The sequence below is a fragment of the Myotis davidii genome, unplaced genomic scaffold (assembly GCF_000327345.1).
Source record: "Myotis davidii unplaced genomic scaffold, ASM32734v1 scaffold854, whole genome shotgun sequence".
Lineage (NCBI taxonomy): Eukaryota > Metazoa > Chordata > Mammalia > Chiroptera > Vespertilionidae > Myotis > Myotis davidii.
In genome coordinates this window covers 2,609,851-2,615,390 of record NW_006285939.1, presented here as the reverse complement: position 1 = coordinate 2,615,390, position 5,540 = coordinate 2,609,851, and the positions used below count along the sequence as shown (strand labels likewise).

At 41.6% G+C, this 5,540-nt stretch overlaps 1 protein-coding gene across 1 annotated transcript in view; it reads right to left on the bottom strand.

Annotated features, from left to right (window-relative positions):
- Positions 1-5,540, bottom strand: part of LOC102769368 (WASH complex subunit FAM21A) — a 122,427-nt gene that overhangs the window by 98,214 nt on the left and 18,673 nt on the right. The gene's annotated exons all lie outside the window — the stretch shown is intronic.

The window sequence follows — 5,540 nt, the reverse complement described above, 5'->3', positions numbered from 1 at the left end:
TTTCTCTCTCTCTCTCTCTCTCTCTCTCTCTCTCTCTCTCCCTCCCTCTCCCTCTCTTTCTTCCTTCCTATCTGAAATCAATAAAAAGTATATTTTAAAAAAAGATCTATACCTGAAAGAATTTACTTTATAGTGGCATGGCTGAGAGTAAGGTTATGTATGACTGGATGCCAATATATGATTACATTATTTGTGGCTCTTAGATCTTGAACAAATCTTCATCCCCTCCATGAGGCTTTTTAAATATGGAGGCTATGAGACAAGTATTACAAGGGCTTATGCAAAGAATGATGAGGTCTTGTTTGCAATATTCCTCAATTATAGATTTAATTCCTTCAATGGCCTCTGCATTGGTTTATTTTTGTCAATAGCATTTTTTGAACAAAGTTTATTTGGAATGGAATCTAAAAAAGGGCTTGGCTAAGTCAAAGTTTGGCTGATAAAACTGAAATAGCTATGGACGAGTCCTCTTGAGGGTCGTTAGTTAGAAGTTCAAGATGTAAAATCTCTCCTCCCCCCCCCCCTCCTTTTTAAAATATGTTTTATTTATTTTTTATTTTTTTTTAGAGAGAGAGGAAGGGAGAGGGATAGACAGAAACATCAATGAGAGAGAAACATCATTGATTGTCTGCCTCCTGCATGCCTCCCACTGAGGACTGAGCTCTTAACCTGGACATGTGCCCTGACCAGGAATCGAACTGGTGACTCCTGGTTCTGAGTCAGTGCTCAATGTCTGAGTCACACAGGCTGGGATATTTTGAGAGAAGGAGATTTGGGCTTTGTGAGCTTCAAGAAAGTCATATCCTAGGAGGTGAATAGGGACAGAGGGAACAAAAAGAAATAGCTAAGTTCTTTGTATAGGTCCAAGATGAAAAGAAATTTGAAGGGATTCAGAGAGTCATGGATTGGTTGGCAACTCCCACTATTTGTATGGTTTAGTACTTTGAGGAAGAGGAATGAAGAGTCTGATAACTTGGCTCCAGTGTCTACAAGGGCTCTAGTTACCACATTCCCAGTTGTTATGTCAATTCCTCCTTAGGAATCAGTTAAAAGCACGAGGGAAATCCCTTCTTGATCCTCAGAGCAACCCCATTGCTGAGAAAACAGGTTGGAGTCCCTGAGGATCCACAAATTTTATGGACTCTTGGACTTTGTAATTGCCTTTGAAGATTTAAACAATCTTTTTCCACATGTCCAGGCTGTTTGAAGTTACTATAAAACCCTTAGGTGCTTTGCAGTAGGGACCTTGAAAGGCAGATTTAACTGCCAATTGCTGTATTTATAGGCTCATTACTTGAGTTGCCTGGATTTGGGCATTTAGGGCTTGTGTAGTTTTCTCTTGGGCATCTTTTGGGCTAGCTTGAGAGAGCTGCTCAGGATAGCTTACTAAATCATGGGTTTGCCTGGTGGCTCAATTAAGTTGTAATATGTTGATCTGTTGTTCAATTTTGTTTTGCAGACTCTCAACAAGGCTGGATTAAAAAGACTTGAGGTGTCATCATTGACTTCATTTATGCTGAACTACTGTTTAAAAATATTTTTGAGCCTATTGTCATAATCCAAAACAGTTTCATTGGTTTTTCTTAACATATTTTAAAATTTTCTTCTAATCAATAACTCAAGTACAAGCTCAGCTGGTGTTGCTCAGTGGTTGAGCTCAGACCCATGAATCAATTTCTGGTAAGGGCACGTGCTCAGATTGTGGGCTCAATCCCCAGCAGCAGAGGGCAGCAGATGGATGATTCTAATCACTGATGTCTCTCTCTCCCCCCCCCCCCCCCTCCCCCCCCCCCCCCCCTCTGAAATCAATAAAAACATTTTCTAAAGCCTTGGGTATCTTTTTATGGAAGACATTTAGCCAGTTTTATGGCTTCTTGTCCTCAATGAGAAAAGTCTGTCATGAAGTTTTGCTATCCTGCCTTGCTTAGGCCTTCTCTGGCGTGTCCTTCTCCTATGAACATATGGATAAGCTCATAGAAGTTAGATAACCCTGGCTCCTATGTTTGAGTAGTGAACAGAAATTCTCCTGCAAACCCAATGAGGTCCTATTTGGGATTAGGGAAATCTTTAATAATGGCATGGAGCTCAGCTTAATTTTATGGGGAATAAAAAATAAGGAGCTATTGTCTTGGGTCAGGCCCATCTGACATTTTAATTTTAAATGGAGAGTGCATCTAATGGAGCCTCAGGTTTATTGTTATAAAAAGGGAATTGAATTGAGCAAGTAAAGGGTAAAGAAGGGAGAGGACAGGTAGATAACAAAGGAATGAGAAGTGCAGATAATGAGACATCAGAAGAATATTTAGAATTCTTCTCAAGTTTAGTAAGTCTGTGAGAAACTCAGAATTTTCTTTGGTTAGTTCAGAATTTGTGTTTTGGAGGGAAGCAATTTTGGAATCACTTATGTGTTTGGAGGCTATAAAATGCCAATTAAATATGCTTCCCATCAACTGTAATCACCCCAGGTTAATTATGGTCCAGTGAGATAGAAATTTTCAGGATAAAAACCCAGAATTTTTGTATATAAATATTACAGTGGGAGTTCCAGAGGGTGGCTATTGAGCAGCCATTTCCTTAGAAAGTGAAATTCTCATTTTTCAAAAGAGTGATTACTCGCCAAACAGCCATTTTAAGTCCTATAGACAAAGAACTGGCAACAGAGGATGCCCAAATAGAGCCTGACCCTTGGGTCCAGGAGGACTTACTACAACAATCTGGACCGTCAAGGAGATGATAAAGTGCAATGGACACTTGTGGGTACCTTACTCAAAGTACTGGACAAGGAGGAAGATCACTCTAGATCAGTGACGGCTATGTTTTCTCAGAAAGATAATTTTTCTAAAGAAATGGAGCTTCAAGGGCACAATATTGATACCAGAGAGGAGCATGCCTCATTTTCCCTCATTGCTAGTGGGAGTGGGCTTCTTGGGGTATTGCTGTAATAAGCACTTCTGGAGGCCCCCATGGGAAGATGTGACATGGTAGAAAGCTTTATGGAATCATACCCCGGAGTTTCCAAAGTCCCATTTTTCCTAATTCAGTCATAGAAGTGTAACTGGGGTTTCAATAGAGCTAAAATCAAAGCCAGTGTCCAAAGTTTCCTTATCATGTTGGAGCCGAATCCAGTCCAGTATCAAGCTAGCTTAGCTTGTGTTTCCCTCTGCAACCCATTAGTCCATTACCATGGGCCATACAGGCGAATGCAAGGAAGCCGGAATGACAGAGCCCCACTAGCCAGGACTCACAGGCCATGAGCAACAAGAGAGCCAAGGGTCATGAGCCATGAGCCAAGTGGACCAAGAGTAACAAGAGAGAGAGCTTGTTTCAGAGATTATGTATTCCCAAATTTTCACGCGCTTGCAGTGGCCACGCCCATTCTGACCAATGATCTCCGTTCCCAGGGACCATTAATTGAAGGCAAGCACCTTCCCTATGTCACCCCAAACTTACTAGGCAAGCAGCTATCTTCCTTTGTCTAGTCCCCTTTCCCTAGTGTTTGCAGGGAACAGACCAGTGGTTCCCTGGGGAGTGCAAAGTTGCAGCTTCCTGGTGAAGCTGCCCAAATGACACGCCTATAATGTCTGGCTTTCCCCTTTGCTCCTTTCCTGTTATTAATAACTAGCTAATTACAATGGTATCATAATGTCAATCAATTTTGATAAGGAACTATAAGGTAAACAGAAGCCTTATTTGGGAGTATTCAAAATTTGCAATTCTGGACACATAGATTTGGGGGAAAAACCAACAGTGTTCCAAGGGGAAAAAGAAAGAGACAGGGTGTTTAAAGACAGAAAAATGGGGACTTCCAGAGGAAAGCTGTTTTGAAACAAGTTGTTTTGAAAGAGCTGTGATTGGTGCCAACAAGCAAACTTACATTGTGCTGTTCTGATTGATTGCTGTGTCTATTGCCAGGTGAAATTTCAATATAGCTCTATTTCAATATAGAGCTCAGTGATGCAGAGTCAGTCCCAGGACTATGTCAGTATGTGGCAATTTGTGCTTTAGCCCCGTTCAAAAGTTTAGTTTCTTACAGAGGGTGTGTATTAGCTCAGAGTCCTAGAGCCTCCCGGCTCCATTTTAGATAGCTCTTTCAACAATATTAACTCCATTTTGCTACTTTTCTTTCACAGCTAGCTCCTAACTTTGAATCAGTCCAACTATGCCCTTTCTCCTTTCCTGCACCTAGGTTACTGAAGGAAATCACTAAAATTCATGTTCTACAAACTTAGCTAGACCTGCAGCACTGACTAGCAGTCCTTTTACTTACCTTTGATCTTTAAACTTAGCCTTCATCAGCTTCACATTGTCCAAACTTCCCTCAACCAGAGAGAACCGACTTTCCTTTCCTACTTCATACTTATGTTTCTATGTATATGCCTGTATTTTGTGCAGCTCTTTATTTGCACACAACTGAATTCAGCTGGCAAACTTAAGCAAAATAGAATTTTTGGAAAAGATAGTGCAGAGATCAAAGAACTTTAGGAAAAGCTAAGCAGACAGGTCTTGGGAAGATCATAAACCAGAAGGACCCAGGACAGCCTCCTCTGAGCTACTGCCGTCAGAATGACTCAGCTTTAATCGTTTCCCTTGTTATGTTTTGCCAGGGCTGACGGGCAAACCCTGAATGACGGATGAATGATTATTCCGACACAGGTTTCTGTGGAAGAGAGGCTAAGGGATCACTTGGCTATTGCCACCAAGTAGCACTGTTCACCTGCCTTGTTAGTCTTTTATTGTCACAACAGCTTGAATTAAAGTTAACCTCTAGATACAATCAGCAGGGTAAATATCCTTGAGAAAGCACCTGCTTCTACAAGTTTGGGTCTAAAAGACTAAACATAGAGATTCTAACAAAACACCCTGGGGGATCGGACTTGCTTGGAAAAGTCAAGGTAGGGGCTGTCGCCTTCGGCAAGGTCCTTCCCGAGGCCCCCGACCTTTTGGAGAATCCTCCTTACAGACAGTCCAACCAAGTCCCATGGTTCCCCACATCGTTTCTCTGCTGAAGTTTCACATTCTTGAGATAAATAGAATCTGATTGGTTCCCTTATGTCATTTTCTACTTCTTTAATTGTCACTTCTACCAAGGCCTCACAGAATTATACAAGTGGGTCTAAAAACAGAAATTGAGGACTGTTAACCAAATGAGGGAGAAGAGATGTCAGGTGAACAAAAGCAATAGCCTACATGTTCCTTCAGCCCCTTCCTTCCAGTCTCTGGAAAAGCCATCCCCCCTGTTGGCCCAGGTCAGTCACTGCCATATTCTTGATTGAACACTTCCTGCCTCCCTGGGGATGGAGCTGTCTTTAACTCCCCTTCCTCTGTGCGCAGTCTTGCTCCCTTTGCTAACACTTCTTCCACAGACCTTGAAAAGGTTTGTGAGTCATACTTCTTATTAAATTTGTTCATGTTATTTATTTATCTTTTTGTTAATTCTCACCAGAGGATATTTTTTCCATTGCTTTTCAGAGAGAGTGGAAGGGAGAGAGAGAGAGAGAGAGAGAGAGAGAGAGAGAGAGAGAGAAAAACCAGCCATTGAG